Source organism: Parasteatoda tepidariorum, chromosome 6 (assembly GCF_982258835.1).
Source record: "Parasteatoda tepidariorum strain Cologne lab strain chromosome 6, Ptep-v5.0, whole genome shotgun sequence".
Taxonomy (NCBI): domain Eukaryota; kingdom Metazoa; phylum Arthropoda; class Arachnida; order Araneae; family Theridiidae; genus Parasteatoda; species Parasteatoda tepidariorum.
In genome coordinates this window covers 112518545-112540618 of record NC_141760.1, presented here as the reverse complement: position 1 = coordinate 112540618, position 22074 = coordinate 112518545, and the positions used below count along the sequence as shown (strand labels likewise).

Sequence of the window (22074 nt, the reverse complement as noted above, 5' to 3'; positions counted from 1 at the left end):
TGTTAATTAATATTCATTTATTAAGGAAATTTTTTCAATTAAAAGTAAAAAGAGAGCGTAAAAATTCGAAGTATTGTTCTCTCTCTTTTTTTTTTTTTTTTTTTTTTGATTAATTGATCTTCTGTAGGTTGGAAATCGGTAGCTGTTTTAATCGAAGGTTCTCTTGATTTTTGAAGGAAATATCATTAACTCTTTTTTTTTCTTGTTCCTTTTAATAAATTCTCCCCTTTTTTTTCTTCTTGCATTTCGTTCTCAAAGAACAGATCACGCACACCTTAAAGTCACGATTAAGAGATATTTTTTCGATTTTTTACGCGTGCTTAAAATTCTCTTTTTACGATAAATCAAGTTTTCAGTAGAATATTTGAAAAACAAAATTACCCTAAATGTCACAAGCCGATCACGAGGATTTTTATTATACTGTAATACGAGAGATATCGAATTTTTTATAACACGATTTATGTATTTATAAAAAATATCAGTATTTTATAATTTTTCTCGATAATTTTCCAATTTATGTCATTTATATTTTTATTTATGTTAGTCAATAATTTTGTTATTTTACTGAATATTCAAAACAGTATTTGAAATATATCATTAAAGAAAGTATTAAAATAAAGTATTTGAGATATTATGGCATTGAAAGTAGTATTGGAAATGTTAAAAACAGTATTAAACGACAGTATTTGAGATATTAATACATTAAAAGTAGTATTTGAAGTATTAAAGACAGTATTTGAGATATTATTGCAAAAAAAGCTATCCTATTTAATAATATTCGTCTCATTATCATATGCGGTATGTATCCTTGTAATAATTACGATATCATCGTTGTCAATAATTATCATGCATGCAATATTGTACTAGGTATTCAGGATATATTGTTAAAATGCTTTTAAAATATTGCTATCACAATGTTTGACAAAAAAGTTGCTCAGATTTAGCATAAAAAAAGTAGCTATTAAATATGAGATAATTTTTGTTTCGTTTATTAACGTTACAGTCATGAAATGCCTGTAGAACTTAGGTCACCTTCTGAAGTATGCAAAATTTACTTAATTTTACTTAATTAAAAATTTACAAAATTTACTCTGTGATATTTAAAATAAAACTGAAATTTTAAACAATTTAATAATTTATCTTTTTTATTTTATATAAAAGTGAAAATAGGTTGCATTTAATTTAAATATATATTTTTTACTTATATTGAATCCGATTTTTATGGTGTTGCGTCTATTCTTCGCACACAATTCCTCGTGACACAATTGTCCGCTCCAATTTCGTCGGGATGACAGTTTGTTGTAGAAACTTATGTTCATGTAATATAAAAATGTAAAGTTACAATAAAAGTAATCAAACATTTATGAATCAAACGGTGTCAAGGATAGTGTGCCATATTTTGAAAATATTTCAACAATTAATGTCTGAAATCAGTTTAGGATTATGTGCTTAAGCTAAGCATTTTATTTATTCAATTATGTTATTCTTTGCCAAAAAAACAGAATTTTGTATTGAGTGTCAAAAAGATAAATAACTTGTAAATAGTCTAGAATTCAAATAAAGAAAAAGTTTGATTTTTCTTTTATAACCATGCGCTTTATCTTTATTTATTTATGTTAAAAGCTGTTTTAAAATCCGCTGAATTATCAATGCTTACATTTTCTTTCGTTCGAATAACGTTTAATCATGTTTAGAAGCATGTTTCTTCTGATAAACAGATGCCGAGACATTCTACTGGAGAAAAAAACAAGCCTTAATCGACTATTTGGTTTTGCTATTTATTCTTTTGAAAGATTTATCTCTCGATATTGTCGATCAAATCAAAGAAAACATAATTTAAGAGTGTTTTAATGAAAAGTTTTTTTCTTCCTTCCTACTGGTTGTGAAAAAACATTTTTCACCTTTAGTAATATTCGATGTAAATGGAAGATGAGGTCAAGCGAATTTGTTGCTTTGCTGATTCATATCGTTCAGTGGGTGGGTTTTAACGTAAGCAAGATAGATTGGGAACCAAGAGAAATTAGAATTTAACTAGGCGACTATTAAGCAATTATTTTTTTATTCTCGAGATTGGCTCCAATAGATGTTTATTTATTTAACACATAAATTGCCTAGAACTTTTATCTTAATATTCATTTATTATTGCTATTGTTTTTATTTTTGTTGTTGTTTTATTTTTTTGAAAGAGTGTTTGAAAATTATTTTGCAATATATTTAATCAAGTGTATAAATTTATACCTTTCGGAAGTTGTTAAAAAATATTTTGCAATATATTTAATTCATTGCATGAATTTATACCTTTTGAAAGCTGTTTAAAATTGTTTAAAAATATTTCGTAATATATTTAATTCAGTGAATGAATTGACACATTTTTGTAAGTTGTTTAATAAGGTTTAAAAAATGTTTTGCAATATATTTAAGTGTAAGAATTTCTATCTTTTTGTAAATTGTTTTTAAAAGTATTTAAGAAATATTTTGCTATATATATAATTAGGTGTATCAATTTATACCTTTTTGTAAGTTATTTTTACACCTAAGCTTGAAAAAGGGGGGCATCAAATATTATTATACTTAGTAATGTTTACTACATAACGCATTTTTAAATTAACAACATAATATACGAATAATATGCAAAATAAACAACATAAAATGCGAAATAAACAACATAAGAATTTGGAAAACTCCAAGCATTCTATGCCCCGCAAGATACAACCCAAAAAATAACTTAAAGTGATATTTTACGCAAATGTAGCCAAAGAAGCGATAACGCTCAAAACACAGCAAACCTTACACTCGAGTCGCGATGACTCAGGAGATAGAACATTCCCATGATGTGAATCAGGTTCGAATCCCAGTGTTGTCTGGTCGATACGAATCCCGCATCCGGCTTGCACCCACCACAGTGCTGACGTGAAATATTCACTGTGGTAGGCGGATCATGGGTTAGAGTCCCGTTGCCGTCAGGCTAACCGTGTGAGGTTATCGTGGTCTTTTCCATGTAACGCAAATGCGGGTTGCCTCCATCAGAAAGTTCTCCTCGAAGGCAAATTTCTCCCGATACATGATCCTTGTCTTCTGGTTTGGGTTCAAAACTACAAGGCTACGGAGTTGAACATTCGTGGTCGTAAACCCAAAAATTGGGTCGGCTGCTTAACGACAGTCATAAGAAAAAACTTTACACTTTATTTCTGTTGTGATATTATTTTTCTTAAATTTGTTTAAGGCTCACAACTAGTTAGAATTTATAAATTTCAGGAAACTCTTATGAATACTAAAATGACTCACAAATTTAAACACAAATCACATTAATGAAACTTCCTAGAATACTAAGCCTCTTCACGCAGTGCCTCGTAAGAATGACATTAAGCGAAGGGATACACCGGAAGTTTTCTAAATATCTTCAGGTTTTAGGAAGCTTGTTATTGTTTATATTCAGTTAACCATCATTCTTAATCTTGGTCCTAGAAGGAAAGGAATCTTGGTTCAGTATTGAAAGCCATTCTAAGACCAATATTAAAAAATATATACATTCCAGTATTGGCTCCTCGTTACATGTTCTTATTGGACTCAGAATTAGCCAATTTTGGAACCAACTGGGGCCAATTACAACAATTTGCGTTAAATGGAGAGGAAAACCACGAACACTTTCCACGTTTAGCCTGACAGAAAGGGCACTCTAACCGGTGATCGATCCATCTACCACTGAGGATATTTTACGCCAGCACTGTTGTCGGTGCGAGCCGGGTGCGGAATTTGAATCGCCCAGCTATCGTTGGGATCGAACTCGGATAACCTCATTGGGAGGTGAGCGTTCTATCCCCTGAACCACCACGGCTCGAAGTAATGCTTTTAAATAAAAAATAAGCATTTTTTATAATTACTGTGATTTTATAATAATTAGCTGTTAGGTTAAGTTTTGCATATATTTAACTAACGCCCTCTGTTTTAATTACAAAAATGATACAAAACACTTGAAAGGGAAAATATAGTTTTACCAAAATAAATAAGTTTCTGGTCTATTTCTTATAATTTGAATAATACAATCACTGCATTAACTGTCAAATGTATTAGTAAATTGAATAAAAAATTCATATACGTTTCATAAATAAATTAGAAAACTATTGAAACTTCCAACTTTTTGGAATCTGGTTTAAGTAAAAGTTATGTGTAACGCGAAATTAAAATAAATTAAACCCGCATAAATTTAATTGAAAACATTAATTTTAATATATCTTTCGTACTCACGTTCTTTTCAATCCGATCTGATAAAAATCTTTCGCTTCTAAAACACCTTTCACTATCGTCTGCAGAAAACTGGAAATTGTTCTGATAAAATCGCTTTTCACCTCATAAAAACCTTTTTTTTTTTTCTTCCTTTGGATACATCGCATCAAAAAGATACGAATTTAATCAAGTAAATGCAACCCAGAAATTTCATCACTTTTTTTCCATAACAATAATACTCTAGAAAAACGCCGGATGCAAAAAGAAAAAAAAAAAAATTTCCTTTTAATTTTCTACTAGAAATAAGAAAGCAAGCTCTTGAGAAAATGATGGGGATAGGGGAGAACGTTGTCTGGTAACTATGGCAACTTGTGTAGCTGACTGAATCCTAACTGTCATATGACTTGAGATGGAGGCAGGAAAAAAACTGACACATTTTTTATTACGATTCGTAGAAATTTTTGGGAGAAGAACTAAATATTTATGCGGTAAACTCCTTTTTGTTCTTTCTTCCATTTGTAGCGACTGATCTATTTATCGATTATTTATACACTTTTTGGTGTTTACTCCGTCAAATAAGGCTTCATCTAAAATAATTACTTTTTCCAAACAAAATTTAACATTTTGTTCTAAATGTGGTATTTAGAACTAACCGTAGTTTAGAGCTATATTATTTTTTCGAATGAATTTGTGCATAAACGAAAGATATTTTATTTTATAACCGTTTCAGAACAGTAGATCCTTTTTGGGGGGATTTACGGCGACTACTGTTCAACTCCGTAGCCTTGCAAGTTTGAACACAATGCAGAAGACAAAAATTATCGTTTATATCTGAAACTTAATACGATGCTTAGTTGAACTATAATGTTAAAATTATCGTTAATATCCCAAACTTAATATGGTGTTTAAACTATATTGTTAAATTTATAGCTACTATCGCAAACTTTATATAGTATTTAGTTGAACTATATTGTTAAAATTATCGTTAGTATCGCAAACTTAATATGGTGCTTAAACTATATTGTTAAATTTATAGCTACTATCGCAAACTTTATATAGTATTTAGTTGAACTATATTGTTAAAAATATCTTTAGTATCGCAAACTTAATATGGTACTTAAACTATATTGTTAAATTTATAGCTACTATCGGAAACTTTATATAATATTTAGTTGAACTATATTGTTAAAATTATCTTTAGTATCGCAAACTTAATATGGTGGTTAAACTATGTATATTGTTCAAAATTATCGTTAATATCGCAAACGTAATATGGCGTTTAGTTGAATTATATTGTTAAAATTATCATTAATATCGTAAACTTACTATGGTGTTTAGTTAAACTATATGTTCGTTAAAATTAACGTCATTGTCGCAACTTAATAGTGCTAAGTGTGTTGTAAGTGATAAGTGTGCAACTTTAATAAGTTGAATCACAGTATTGTACTTCTTAAACTTTATTGCTATCAAGTTTCAACTTGAGCTACAAAATGGTTTAGTATGACAACTTATACTAAGGGTGCAACAAATTTGGATCTAGCTATGGTTTAACTTTGAACCGGTTCTTCTGAAAGTGCATATATTCAACCGAAATATGTTAAAAACTCAATCAGTTAACACGTTGAATGCCATTGGGATCACCGGTGACCAGCACTGATTTGTTTGTAGCACCACGGGGGTCACCGGTGACGGGAGAAGCCAAGATTATTAAAAACACATAATTCGAGAAAATTTTTAATGTTTTTAATTTTTTTTAAATATTATTATCGTTACTAAAATGGTTTGAAAAAATCAATACAATACATACTGAGAAAATTATTTTGGCAAGACGGGCGAACCATGTAAAATTAGCGTGACATTCAACGTGTTAGACTTTTCTATTTTTTTAAACTGACTAAACAATGTAGCAAGTAAACTCATTCAAAACTCAACTGTGTCCCGTGGATTGTCAGCACAGAAAATGATGAATCACAACCAAATTACCATTTCTATTAAACGCTGATTTAAGAGGAGAGAAGAAAAAAAAGTAAACAACACCTGAATTTTGGGAATGGCAAAAAAAAGAAGGAAAAAAAATTAGATTATATTTAACAAGACTAAGACGAATAATGCCCTATCAGTCTCCCTACCTTCAATTACATTTACAGAAAATGAAAAGCATATGAATATCGAGGGTGAGGTGTTGCTCCCCCTCAATTTCATTTCTGAGGTGTCTCTCAGCTACCGCTATCTACCTGCTGATAAAAAAAAAAAGCCCCCTCCCTACGGTGTAGTTACCTTTTGCCGAAAATGTAAGTTCAAAGTTCAGACATGTCACAAAACAGAAAAAGCGTTAAATATCTTGGCGTTTGTGAACGGAAACAGGAGAGTTCAGATGTTTGCAAGGAAACGAATCCGCTACATTGTAGTTTGCATTGATAGCGCAAAATTTACTAACCGGTATAAATATGAAAAATAGTTGCTGTTATAGATTTTTCTAAATTAACGGTAAATCTTACTATACGTAAAACCCCAATCAAGGTGTCGCGGTTTTTCAGTGTTGTCAATACGTTTTTATTGGCTGGAAAATCACGTGGTAGGATCCAGTTTTCCCACATTAATTTTCCTATTGGTTTGGTTGTCATCTGCATAAAATTGATAAAAGTCATAAAGTTATTGCTGTCCTATAAATATTTTTTGTTTCCCTAATTGGGTATACTGTAGCCTACGTCACAGATCGTGTTATTCCTACTAAATTTAACTAGTAAACAGCATTTTCTGCGAACCTGATTTCTAGCAACAAGTAAAAGCATCAAACGAAGTGTCTTGTTTATAAGTCGCTACTCGCCAGGTTGGAATTGTATTGGTCTAGTTCCTTTGGAAATAATTTATATTGTTGTTTTACCGAAGTTTATGAATTTAGTAAGCATATTTAAAACTCAGTTTATTAATTAAACTAAAAGGTAAATGTTATTCCTAGTAAGTGGAAGTAGATGTGCTTTTTTCATATTATACCCAATTTAAAGGTTAAAATTACCTGTACTGTTATTATTACGTTTTTGATTTTGTTTGATTTCTAAAACTATGAACTATGAGTTCAGGAGGATTGTTTAACTATTATTATTATTATTATTAGAACAACGTAATTCTACATTTACATTTTAATCTCTAAATCAGTGTCTGATCTTATGAACCATTTTACAGTTATTATTTTTTGGTGCAAATTCCATTAATATACTATTACGGTTAAAGAGATTCGTTAAATGATTAACTTTCATGCACAAAGTGATGAATGCCAAAATTTTATCTAAAGTACTTCCGTCCGCTTGATAAGCAAAAATATTAAATGACAGTTGTGAATTCACCAAATTAGTTGTAACAATAGACTTTTAATTTTAAATGTTTTTTCAAAAAGTGATTACTTAGAAAAATGATTTATGCTCACTTATAGATCACTAATAGTATCATAAAGAAAATATTTGGACGTGGGAAGTGGAGGTACAAGTGTTCTTTTCAGTACAAATATTTTTAGTTGAATAATTTCAACTGTTTTATGCTAAGACTATTGCGAAGCAATCACCTGGAGGGGTTTTTTCCCCTAAAAATTTCATGAAAGGCATTTGGATAGAAAAAGAAAAGTTTTTCAAAAATGAAAGTTTTCCGTCAAACTATTCCTTAAGATTGTTTTCTTTTTCAACATTCCATCCAAAATATTCCTATTGCATAACATAATATACAGAAACATCTGATTTGCTCAGAAAATCGCGATATTTAACAAAAGAAAAGAGACATTTCGTATCGTTATATTATCCCGAGCCTTTTCATGAGTTTTTTTTTTACAGCAAATAGATTTATTAGTTATTCAAAACCATAGAAACAACTATTTACCTTTTAAAAAAGGTTTCATAATATTTATTAGGAAAATCGTGATATGTAACGAAAAAAGTAAAGAAAAATATCGTTATATTGTTCCGAACCTCTTGATTGAAGTTTTTTTACAGCTAATAGTTTTATATGTAATACAAATCCATAGTAATAACTATTTATCTTTTTAAAAAGTTTCATTATTTTTTCTAGGAAAAAAAAACATTGCAAAAATTCAGCCTGGATTATATATCGCTAACAAAGCAAAAATGACTATTCTAATATTTTGTTAGAAAACTCATTGTCATTCATTTATTTTTTATACCTAACATAAAAAATCAATCTCGCCGTATTCTTATTGGTCAGAAAATCTGATGTTTTGAATCCTGTTTTGTCGCATGAAGATACAAGTTTCTCCACAACATCAAAGATGTTATAGTTTACTTATAAAATATTTCTCTGTTATTAGTTTAATTATATTGATTCACAATATTTAATAATACTTTCTTAATATTCTCTAGTATTATTACATTTTTTATTTTGGTTATTATTCGAAATTAAAAGCGTAAAAAAGCTTTTTATTACAAAGTGTTCCTGTGATATTAAACAGCATCTATGATAAATATATTTGTAACGGTTCCTAAACCTATTAACTCTTCTGCAAATACGAAATGGTAAATAATTTATGTAGACCTTTTATTATGTGCTTAGTGTAAAGCTGTGTTCAATTAAAATATATGCAATAAAATCAATGAACATGATTAGAAATTCATTTTTCGCTTTATTATTAAAGAATCTCTTGAATAAAAATATTTAACGAGTTTTTTTAGGTTACCAAATATTAAAAAGTTGCAAGGGTAACAGAACTAATTATAAAATTTGCATAAACTTTATTATTTCTTACTATAAAACTTTAGAGTTACTGAAACTTTTCCATAGTTCTTATGTCCTAATCCTAATCTCTTGAACACTAAATATTTCTGTCCAAAGCATTCAGTTTGCATTAAGAAAATTATCATTACGGGACAGATACGTTTGACTGGAGTTACGTAAAGTCTTGGATAAATCTAGGGCTTTAGAGTTACTTAAAAAGGGTAGTAAAATAATAGTAAGAAGGCAAATTCTCAAGCGAACTTCGTTATAAATTAAAATGTTAACTGTCAATTATCCGATTACTAATATTCGAAGTGAATGTGGTTTAAAATGTAAGCATATAAGTGGTTGACCCCAAAATAACAGGAAAAAACCTTAGAAAGAAATTCTCAAGTTAATATAGGAAGTCAAGAAAACAACTTAATGGAGTTGCGCAAAGAAAGTGTTCTAGGTTCAAGGCCGGGAATTTAGAAAACCTATTAATGCTTAACTGTTTGATCGAGAAGCTGCCAGATTTAATCAAGATATTTATGGTTTAGTTGTGTACATCATTCGTGAAAAGTTATATTTGTACTTCTTATTTTTATAAACTATTTTTTCCTCGAAAAACCCAAATCACCCGGTACCCCACGGTATGAGGTTCGAGACTTCTTCGAAATTCTTTACAAAAAATATAGTTTGTTTTTTAAGTTGTTTTTCTATTCCTACTCATAATTCACACTCTCCCTATATATCTTGTTCAAATTTTCAATCGTTAATAAAATACAGTAGGGAACCGATTATCCGGAACTATCGGGACCATCGCTATTCCGGATAACTGATTTTTCCGGTTTTCTGAATCGCTACAAAAAGCCGTTTTTTTATTGTTAAACCCAACTAAAAATATATATATATTTGGAAATAATCTTAAAAAGAAGAAAAAACGATGAAGTAATACACTAATAATTATTTCCAAAATGATGGTAAGGTAAACATCTTTAAAAAAAGAAAGAAAAACCCTAAAATCTTATGAGGAAAAAAAAAAATTTTTTTTTAATGGTGGGAAAATTTATCGAATTTCGTTCCGGTTTTTTGGTTTTCCGGTTTTCTGATTTCCGGATAACGGGTTCTGTACTGTACTTAATATTCATCCATTGATGTTCAAATGCATGTTTCTAAAGTTGTAGTGGATGATGACAATTGATAATAATACAGTTTTTTTCAAATATTAATTCATTAAATGGGGATGAGCGAAGAATGAAATGAAACTTCTGATGGGTTAAGCGTTAGTCATTGTTTTAAATTTTACTAGAAGCGACTCAGTTTTTTCACATATTTTAAAGATAACATAGGTGATAATTTCTAACTTATAGCTCGATTTGAACAAAAAAAATAGTTTATGGCGCACATTCAAATATTTTATATCTGCTGTGTCAGATAAAGTCAATGAAGAGCATGACGTGGCATCACGTGTGGGCCACGTCACCAAATTTTTACTTTTATAGTTGTCTGAAACCACGCCCCTTTTTTTTCCAATTCCTACTATTAGTTCATTGTCTCCTTTCTTGTTCAAATTTTCAAACATTATTAAAATACTTTTAATTCCTCCACTCAAGTTCAAATACATTTTTTTTCAAATATTAATTAATTAAATTATCAATTAATATTTGAAAATTGTAATTATTTAATAAAAAGTAACTAAAATAAAACTTTTCTTTGTCGCCCTAAGTAGGAATTGACTTTGAATTTTTATTTCATATTACTTGTTTAAAAAGAAAATAGCAGAGAATTTCTTTATCTATATAAAAACTTCAATTATAAAGAGTCTTAAATTCTACAAAATATGAAAATAAGGCTTTTTGTGGTTTGAGAAAGGGATCCGCAATAAAATTTGTCTTGGAGCCCGTTAAAACCTTTGTTCAGCTTTGGATGTTCAACTTTACACAAATTAGTGTATAAGAACATTCTACGGTAGAAATTGGTTTTACCCCACCATTACCAGATTTTTTTTTAGCTTTTTTGAAAAAATTGTACAGCCAAGGCATGTCTACACAGTATTAACACAGTACAAAATGTTTCAATTGCTAGAGTAAATTTTCTACTCACATTTATTAAAAATAATTTAATTATTCCGGATGCTTATGAACGCGAAAATATTTGAAATTATTTTAATTTTTTTAGAGAGTGGGGTAGAAATTTTTATACCTACAATAAATAAGTAATGTGATATCACCTGAAGTTGCTTAAAATACGAATTGAATTAAAAATTATTTGCTTTCCATCCATTTAAACAGCCAATAGCTGAAAAATAATTAAACAATATACAGGCCGGAGACTTGTGCTTCGAATTTCGCGATGTTGTGTCATTTAATATATGCACAAAACTGATTGAAAAATCTTCTATGATTCTTTCATTATTGTTGTTCGAAATGAGCTTACCTATAAAAATGACGCGATCGCTCTTATTTCTGACACCCACGGGAGGTGTTGAGCAGTTTCGAATAAAAACAGAACGAAATAGAACCATTCATGTTTTGCAATTCCGTCCATCGATTTTTTTTTTATCCGAATGAATATTCATAGAGAAAATGTGAAGAACTTGAAGCTTCTTTAACAGAAGGGGGTAATTCACACAAACATAAATTCTGGAATTTTATACACCTGTAAGAATGAAACTGACAAGTAGGAATCGATTTTGGGGGTCACAGATCACCCTACTGCACCCTAAAAAGATGTTTTTTATCATCGGAAATGGCTGAAAGAACGGCACTCGCTTGTGAAATAAAAAATGAATAAAATATTTTGATGTAGAAATTTGATTTGAAAATTTATGTCCTTGTCATAAAATGATTGTATGTATGTTTTTACATTGAATTAGATTTTAATAATAAAATAAATTAGGCACTATGTTGAAAAATGTAAACTTTTTAATGTAAAGCTTCAAGTTTGAAAAATAAATAAACAAGTAGGAAAAAAAATTAGAAAGAAAAAAAATTTAAAGTAAATTCCTACTTAGGTCAACAAAGACAAATTTAATTTTAGTTACTTTTTATTAAATAGATAAATTTATTTTCTCTCATATAAAACTAAAATGAATGAATTACATTTAATGAATGAATTTATATTTGAAAAAACTGTATCAACAACAAGTGTCATCCACAAAAAGTTTAAAAAAGAATGTATTTGATCTTGAGTGGATGAATGAATAAAAAGTATTTTAATAACTATTGCAAATTTGAATAAGATATAGGGAGAGTAGTGAACTAATAGTAGGAATTGAATGAAAAGAATAAAATTGCAATAGAATTATTATTTAAAATGCATCATGACTACAGTGTGAGCACAGAGTTGTTATCAGGTGCTTATGCTGCATCAAATTTTAATAATGCATGGGAAAAAAAGCTTTTATTTGTCAACTTAATTACTAATTTTATTCAAGTGAAGTTGACGGTTAATTAAATAAAAATAACTGTCGATAAATGTTTTAGAATTTTAATAAGTATTTGCTTTACAGATATAATAACGAACGAAAATTTTCAATGATGGTTTATTCTTAAAACTTTTGGTTGTTCGTGAAATAATTTGTATGAAATAATTTGCATCAAATAGTTTGTATGTGATAATTGAAATGAAATAATTGTATAAAATAACTTGTATGAAATAACTTGTATGAAATCATTTGTATGAAATAATTTCTATAAGCTAACAGTTGGTAAAATAAAAATGACTGTCTATAAATGCTTTCGAAATTAATAAGTATTTGCATTACAAATATAATAATGAATGGAAATTGAAAGTTTTCAAAGTTGGTTTATTCTTAAAACTTCTAATTTTTCGTGAAATAAATGAAGATTTCACTTGCCAAAGCAATTAACTCAAATCCCTAATTCTTTTTTTTAACATTTTAACTTCTATCTACTTGATTGATTCCTGACAAAATAGATTTAAAACTGACTTCTTTGGATCGGGTTCAAAATGACAAGTCTACGGGGTTGAACATTGGTAATGGTAAACTCGAAAATTGGGTTGGTTGTTCAACGACGGTTATAAAATAAATAAAAAATGTATAATCTTGCCGTACTCAGTTTCATCTATAAATAAAAGTTGCAGCTTATATATTTTTTAAAAGAATGAAGATGAAAAATAATGCATTAAAATAATTGGATGTTTCCTTTTTATTAAAAATAATTAAATATTTTATTTGTATTTTTATAATGAAGAAAAACACAACCATTTGGCTTTGAAATTTCTCGTACATTATGTGGAATGAACCTATTTAATAATGCATATCAATATTTCTGCTGTAAGCTAATTGAAAAATCCAGCTTTTGTAAGCCGTGACGTCACTTTGCATCGGGCCGAGTTACTTGGAAAAGTCTTTTATATTTTTCAATTCAGCCTGACAGATGCAGCCTTTAATCTAATTATTAACAACACACTTACTTTTAAGCTAATTAAAGAATTATCACGCTTTGTTCGCAAGCCTGATTTATCCAAGCCGTACTTAGTCTAACCTAAGCAAATTCAGACTAAGTAATTTTTCGCTCATTTTTAATAAGCCAAAAAAGCTTGTAGACTGGATATTTTTTTTCAATTAGCTGGGTGCTTTTAAAAATGACGGCGTCATACGCAAAAAGCTGAATCTTGCAATTAGCCTACGACATTCTCTAAGACTTGTCTCGAATGAAATAAAAATGTGCTTATAATATTCTTTTCCCTTAATTTGGTGTTAAACCAAAGGAAACCATTCAAAAATTACATTTTCTAACATTTTTTTATTCCCTTTCCTCCTTGTCAGCAAAAATAAGTATATCACAGACTCTTGCTTACGTAACTGACTATGCTTACGTACCCTGGGCATTGCTTAAACTTTCACATTTGCCGCAGTAATCTAAAAAGCAAGTAAAGTAATAAGCAAATCAGACTCGCTCCTATGCTTACGTAAAAATGTTGCAACACCCTACCTCATTGCTCAAACTTTGACATTTGCTGCAATAATCTAGCTTTGGATTAAAGTGACTTAAAAGATGTAACTATGCATAAGTCTTAACGCATTTTACGATTTTTCTTGAAATATTTCTTAGAAGTCTTTTACTTTCAGATATTTTTTTAAAAAAAATTTTTTCTTTTTCCAAATTTAACTTCTATTTCAAATTGGAAATTTTTACGCTTGTAATTTTGGCTACATTTTTATTATTTTGCTTTTTATGAAAATTTTGAAAATCAGGGCGTTGTAATGCCTTACGAAAGCATCTCTCATACCCCTACCCCTTGTCAACAAGAATAAGCAAATCAGAAACTTATTTTAACGACACCGCGCAATATTTGAACCATCCCATAAAAAAATTTATTTGATTGTTAACTTTTTGAACTCTATCTTAATTCATAGATTGTTTTCCACACAGTAAAATATGCAACTGAACAGGATATGTACATTTTAATTTTTTCTTTAGGAAAATACAAAAAAAAACTGCATGTACATTTGAAAAAAAAAGCACATCATAACAAGGGATAAAATTTAAGCCTAAAACAAAATAACGATTTTCATAATAATTTACACAAATTTCAATTTTGATACAATGCTGTTAAGATACGTGCAATTTTTTTTCCAATAAATAAAAAAACCACAGTGAAAAAAATACATAATATTTTGGTACTGTTTTAAAAATTTTACTAACATCGAGATAAGTTAACATTTTAACAATGATTCCTCAAAGAATGGTGAAAATAACAATAGTTTGTATAAAATAATAAATAAACCTTAAAATTTGTTTCTTCAGAAATAACATTGAATTTGCACAAAATTCAACTAACAAATCTCAGAAAAATGTCAATTTTTCTTCCAAATTACTTTTATAAATATGACAAGTCCATGAAATATAATTGAAGATCTTACGGGTATGAACCCGCCAATAGACACTTGCAGATCAAGCTGAGTTTTTATATACAGTTCGGTTTTTTTTTTTTTTTTTTTTTTTTTATAATTAAATAATATGCATCCAATATTTTGTCTATTTCGCTTCAGTTTGAAAGATGACCTAAATTAACGAAAATATATATTTTAATATTAATTTAATGTATATTTAATACTAAATTATATAACGAGAATGTTATTAAATGACAGAAATTTCGTCAAATATGCCATAAGGAATGTTTAAAATTTTTTCGTCACTATTTATTTCAGTTTCCGATGGAACGAAATTTTACTCTTAATATTTCTTTTTTGAATATTTAAATATAAAATAAACCATAGCTAAATTCAGCATTAGATTAATCAACTACATTTTTCAATACTAAAGGGAAAAATAAAATTCACGACGTAATTTGAAATAAATGAAAAAGAATTGAAAGTTTACTTCGACCTCAAATACAGGGGGAAAAAACGCAAATTAAAACAATTTCTTGTTAAAGTTCAAATTCAACAAGTAATTTTTTTTTAAATGTAGATTTATGTAGAAGTATTAGAATATAAAATTAAAAAAAGTAATTTTTTATTTAACATTTAAATTTAACTTTTTAATTGCAACCTTTTTAAGGGGAAATATTTCGTATATGTATGGTACTGTGAATGATTGAAATTGGTAGTTAACTTTCCCCGGTGAATGTTGACAATCACATAGTCGCTTTGGTAAATGTCTGAAATATATATCAGGTCCAGTTAAGTGCCACTTCCCGGTATGCATTTGCTCGGTATGCCCTACATCAATGTCTTCTTAAGGTTAAGTGTCACTGCCTAGTATGCATTTAACCGGTACTTCGAACACTGATGTTTCTCCTAATCTATCCTCAGCAGATATTAAAGTATCGAATAAATATAATAATATCAACGAATAAATGGAACATCAAATCGTAATAATAAATATTTCGGACATTCACCAAAGCGACTGTGTGATTGCTGACATTCACCGGTGAAAGTCGACATTCTCTTGATTTCGATTATTCACGGCAGCGTATACATTCCCGATGTAAGATTGAATAAAACGTTACTAAAAGAGATCGGAATAGAACTTGGCAAGGTGAAGAAGAAAAAATATTCTATTTTGATAATCACTTCGAAATAGACAAATTTAATACATTATTTTTTTTTTAACCTAAAATCCTTGTTAGTAAGAGAACATATTAAATGATAGATTTGATCAAGTGAAGAAAATCGGGTAAAGCAAATAAATAAATAAAGAGAATAAATAAAGGGAGATCAGAAAGCTTATTTAGAAATGATATTTTTCTCCGTTTAATCGCTTTTTTGAAAACTCGGCAGATTTAACTCATGTTTTTAACCTACTTCTCTTCTGTACCTAACTTCTTTTAACCCTTTCGTTAAGGCAGTCTGAGCCGCAAAGTATGCACATTGCATGTCTGTTTTCTTATGTACAGATTTTCTTATTTAAGTGTTACATAATCGATGAGTTTGGAAGCATTATAAATAAAAATGCAATGAACTTACAAGATATATTAAGAGCAGCATTCAAAATATACTTTTTATGGTATTGAAGGTTATCAAATAGCATAACGCTAATGTCGGTACGACGCTCATAAATACGACTCTACGTAATACGGCGCTCGTGCACCCAAGTCATCACGTAGATGCCGTCTAAGTTCGGCGAGCGTGCACACAGATGCCGGTGAAATACGGCACTCGTAAGCGTTAAATATCAAGTGGACGCCGGCTTCAACATTATCAAATATCGAGTAAACACTATCAAAAAAATCAGTTAAACACTATCAAAGGTATAATTTCAAATTACTTCAATTAAACTTTTCAATTCATTCCGAATCATAAAGTTTTGATTTATGGTATATATTTCTTCTGCCTTCGAAAAAGTATTAAGTTAGAATATCTTGTTAAAGAGAAAACCATTAAAAGTGGCTGCAAAATCAAGTTAAAATGGTGAAAAATGTACAGATTTTTAATAGAATATTGTGAAAGGAAAACAAGGATTGACATATATTTCGTATAAACAACAAGTGAATGGCATTGCACTTGAAAAAAAAATTAAAATAAAAAGTCATACATAGTGTTTAGGTTTTATACAACGCTTAAAAATAGCTGGTTTGATATATTTAGAAAAGTCCCAGAGTTAGGCCGAAATGTAATTGATTACAAGCAACCCCAATTCAGATTATGCATTGTGGTTTAAAAAAATCACCATTTTGATAACAATATAATATTTTTTATTATAATTTTAATTAGTTTATCTGACACTCTTAACAGTTCGCCAATTTGCTAAAATGAATACAAATTCTATTCTCCCATCAAATTATTACTTTTTAGAAACTACAAAAACCACAATTTTTAATTTTTTTATATTTCCTTTACTAACAAATTTCCAGCTGCTAAATGTCCATACAGAAAATTAAAACATTTTAACTAAGAATAATAATCCATTCAAAAAATAAAATAAATACGTTAATTATCACATCATTCAAAATTAAAGTTGATGAACTTGTACTAATTACAGTAAAAATTATATTGGAACATCACTATAAACATTTATAAATATTTTCTTCAAAAACATTCGAATTGCTGTGTTTTTTTTGTTTTTTTTCGAAAAGTTTGGATATGCTGGAAGACTTGAGGTAGAGAGAAGATTTTTTTTTTCTATTCCTTTGAATATTCCATCAATATACCTGAAATAAAACATAAACACATTTTAGTTACTTTTCATAAATTAAAAATTAAATTAATTTTTAATTAATTATTTAATAGTTAATTTTGTATTAATTAAATAAAAATTAAAATGTCTTATTGCACGGTATAACTTATTACACGGTGCTTTAATATGTACGGTTACGATATTTAAACCATTCATTTTGGTTGTGCTTTAAGTTGATATGATAACAGATTACCTGAAATTCTGTTTTTTTTTTCTTTCAAAATTATAGTTCTTTTTACCACGTAATCGGTAAAAAAATACGAAACTGAGAAGTAAATGTAACCGAATAAATGGTATTCTCTAAAGCTCAAATTTCTTCCGGCTATGGAGCCCTTAGTGTTCAACCTTCATATCTAATTTAACATGGCAAAATGGAAAATTTGAACAAAATCGGTTGAATAGTTCCTGAGAAATTTAATTTTAAAAAAAAGTCTTATGTTTAAAATTCGATATATCAGGAACTATTCGGCCGATTTCGCTTAAATTTTGAATTTTGTCTTGTAAAATTAGATAATTTATAATTACGCAAAAAGTTATATATCTTACAATTCAAAAGTTATACGACTGTTCTTAAATAAAATAATAAAAAAATAGTAAATATTTACTAAAATTTATTTTTTGCATTTATATTTTAGGATATACAAGTTTTATAATTGCTTGCAAAAATAGATTTTTCACTTCACTAAAAAAGTTCTCGAGATATAGCGAAATACCCAAAAAATAAAATTAACATTCGGAGTCTCCTGACCAACCTATGGGGACCCTATTTCCTGTATATTTGCTACCCCCCTATATTTTTGAGGTCAGAAATCCGAATCCGTCGAAAAAAAAGTTGTGCTTTTTCAGAGAAAGTGCATTTTTGTATATGATTTCGTAACTTAAAATATCGTCTGCATTTATTAATTAGTACCCCCTCGAGCCATTAAGAATGAGTCCTAATACGTGAAGATCCGATCATTTGATCGAAAGTTATTCAGGGTGATCCGTTTTTTATTTTGCCACCCTGTACATCTTTTATTAAGACCTGATATTAGAAATCAACGTTATTTTTTAATTTGATATCCGTCGTTTAACAGCCGACCCAGTTGTTGGGTTTACGATTACTAATGTGCAACGCCATAGCCTTGTAATCTTGAACCTAATCCAGAAGACGGAGAAACTCTTGGATCAAGTATTTGGAGAAATCTGTCCCCGTGGAGGACTTCTTGATGGAACTAAGAGGGGGAGACCACGGGAAACTCTCACGGTTAGTCTGCGCAGAGGGACTCTAACCCATGATCCGTCTACCACTGAGGATATTTCATGCCAGCACTGTGGCCGATGCAAGCCGGATGCGGAATTCGTATCGACCAGCCATTGCCGGGATTCGAACCCGGTTCACCTCATTGGAAGGCGAACGCTCTATACCGTGAGTAGAAAAATACAGGACTGCGACTTTCTCACTTAAACCTAGAAGGGGGGGTTAGGATTCACTCATATCTCTTGACAAGGGAGAGGAGAGCTAAAAATGTAATATTTGAACAATCCCTTTTGTACTTCGAAAAAATAATCAGAGTATAACTTCCCAGTAACCGAATTATTTTCTTTGTCAAATATTCATTTACTTTGACCTATTGTCGCCAATATATTTTTTAAAAAAACTGTTCCGGTACGAAAAAAAATCATAAAAATGATCTTCTATTAATAATGACGTTTTCTTTCAACTGTAAAATGAAACTTTATACCCAACAAAGATTCACCGTTATAAGAAAATCGTCAAACGATACGTGACGATGGCACAGGTCATTGAATTCGACACAAATACTGTAGTTTCTGGCAAACTTAATAAAGAATGCCCCCTTCCGAATACTGCATTCGTTTTATTGTAAAAATTGTTACTTTAAAGTTTTTGCTACAATTTTTTTTTTAAATTTGATTTCTCAAGAACTATTCAACCAATTTTTATTCAAATTTCCTATTTTGCCATGTTAAATTAGATAAATATTATAAAAATAAAATGTCTTAAAATTTGATCTAAAATATCAGCATGGATGAGAAAAAAAAATCCAGTAGATTTTAGGAAATAATATAAATTTCATGATAACTGTTGCATAACATAAATAGTTTAAATAAAAAGTTCGAAACCAAAAACAAGGAAAAATGAAATTCTAAGCATATATATGTTAGCAAAATCAACACTTCATCAGGGGGCGCACTGTCTGCTATCACACTGGAGTTTTTTTGTAGTCAGTGGTTAAATCAAAAACTGACTGTGCCCCCATAATAGAAAAACTAGATAAGAATATGTAATAATTCCTAAATTCAATAATTGAAATAAAGATGGAAACCCAATGATACACAGAGTCAAAAGTAAACTGAGAAAATACTGATAATGACGCATCTATATATAAAAAATATACGTTTTGCTTGTTTTTGGTTTCTAACTTTTTATTTAAATTGTTTACATACGACAAATTTGGTTTTAGCTGCTTTTAGCGCTTTTGACTAATTTTAATATTTTTTCTTCAAATTTGCTTAAATAAATTTCATACTTTATTGCATTATATACAAATATTAAGGGTTTTTTAGGGATTTTTATTGTCATCAAAATACAAAAACTTTATCATCTTTTAAGGTCTGGTTTCTTAGGACAAGCGCCTTATCTGGGCGTCGGCGTGACGTCAACGTCCCGCTGACGCCAACAAAATACTGGTTTGTTAGCTCAAGGCCTGGTTTCTTAGAACTAGCGCCTTATCTGGGCGTCAGCGGAAAGTTGACGTAGAGCTGACGCCAAAAAAAATACTTTTTTGTTAGCTCAGCGTGAGCAGTTGGTCCAACGCAGACATTATCTCTCATTGCGCATGCGTTAATAACGTAAACAAATATTTATTTTGAATTTATATTGATTTTGTTATTGTCGACCAGTGTTTTAGAGAGCAAATAATGACTTTGTCCAAGAAAAAACACATTATAGCTGAGCTAAATGAAGAGTGTTATGTTTAATGAAGAAGCTATGTTTAATATCAAAATCTTGGCTGATTTCAATGTGCTGTTGAATGTTGTCCGCCATTGTTTCTGTGGTTAACGTCACGTTGTAGTTGAGTTGGACGGCAATTGTAGTTCAAGATAAGCGTTCGATGACGTATACTATCAAGCTCACAAATGGACCAATCAAAGGTTAGCGCTGATTTCCAGCTGACGGCGTCCTGTCCTAAGAAACCAGGCCTTTAGGTTTGTGCTATTTTCAGTTTATGGTCGACATTAAATGAACTTGAATTTGAAATGTTTTTTTAATTATGTTAACCCATAATTTTTAACACCAGAAAGACTGAAACTTAACATATACCTATATTGCCCAAAAGCAGTCAAAATGACTGCATTGTGTAAGAATAATGTGTAACGAAATTTGTTTAAAATTAATTTTTAATACTTTTTAGATTATTTACAGTTATATAAAGCCCATTTTTATATTTTTTATATTTATATACAGTTATTAGACGCACTATAAGATTCTACGTAAAATCTTAATTATCAGGTAATACTATACCAGAGATGCCAACTGCTCCGGACAAGCCATAATCAATTAAAAAACGGTAAACTACCACAAACTAAAATTTGCAAATAATGGTTTAATTGTGTTAACTTTTTAAACGGTACAACGTGACCTTATTGCAACGAAGTGGTGAATTATATAAGCCTTCGGATTATTTAGAAATAGTGGTGGATAAAAACCTAATAAATTGAATATATTAAACCAAGAATCATAATTGATAAACTACCACTTTAAAATATGTTTGCTGTCCGGAGCAAGTTGGCATCTCTGCTATACAGCTGTATTATTTTTACGCGGTTCGCACTTGTTTATGTTAGTGCATCAGTTAGTTAACATCGTAATGCAATGCGTAAAAAAAATAATATATTAATGCAAATAGGAAGTATATAAAAAAATCTCCTGAATAAAACCCATTACATGTATGTTTAAATATAAATGCATTGCATACAAACTAGTGCAAAACATGTAAACTGCAGTTCGTCTAATAATTTGGTCTAATTACTAATTATAATATACTAATATAATACCTGATATAATAAATATTCTATATTTATATAATGGATCGTCTAATTTATATAATAGATCGTCTAATTTATATAATATATCGTCTAATTTAACCAATTGATACACTGACGTAAACAAGTACAAACCGGTTTCAGTCGCGTAAAAGCAATAAAGCTGTATCACTTGATAATTAAGAATTTACATAGAATCTTAGAGTGCGTATAATAATTTGCCCAGGGACTATACTTCTTCACGATTTTGAGAAAAGAATTGAGGAAGGTGATGAGAAAGGAGACGATAATATCACATTTTTCATGTAGTTCTGGGTGAAGAAATTGGTGCTTAAGTTGGTCTTTTCAATAAATAAATAAAAGATTAAGAATACAAATTTTTTATGAAGAATAAATACATTTAAATTTTTATGATTATTTTACATTTATATTTAAATTTTTTTAGTTTATAAAT

At 29.3% G+C, this 22074-nt stretch overlaps 2 protein-coding genes across 4 annotated transcripts in view; one reads left to right on the top strand and one right to left on the bottom strand.

Moving 5' to 3' along the window:
* Window positions 1-22074, top strand: part of LOC107436532 (uncharacterized) — a 190815-nt gene that overhangs the window by 9096 nt on the left and 159645 nt on the right. The gene's annotated exons all lie outside the window — the stretch shown is intronic.
* The window catches only part of LOC107436531 (uncharacterized), a 53218-nt gene continuing 45481 nt past the window's right edge, over window positions 14338-22074 (bottom strand). Inside the window, exon 3 of the mRNA XM_016048293.4 lies at window positions 14338-17547. The gene's annotated coding sequence lies outside the window, so the exon portion shown is untranslated. The remainder of the gene's footprint in view (window positions 17548-22074) is intronic.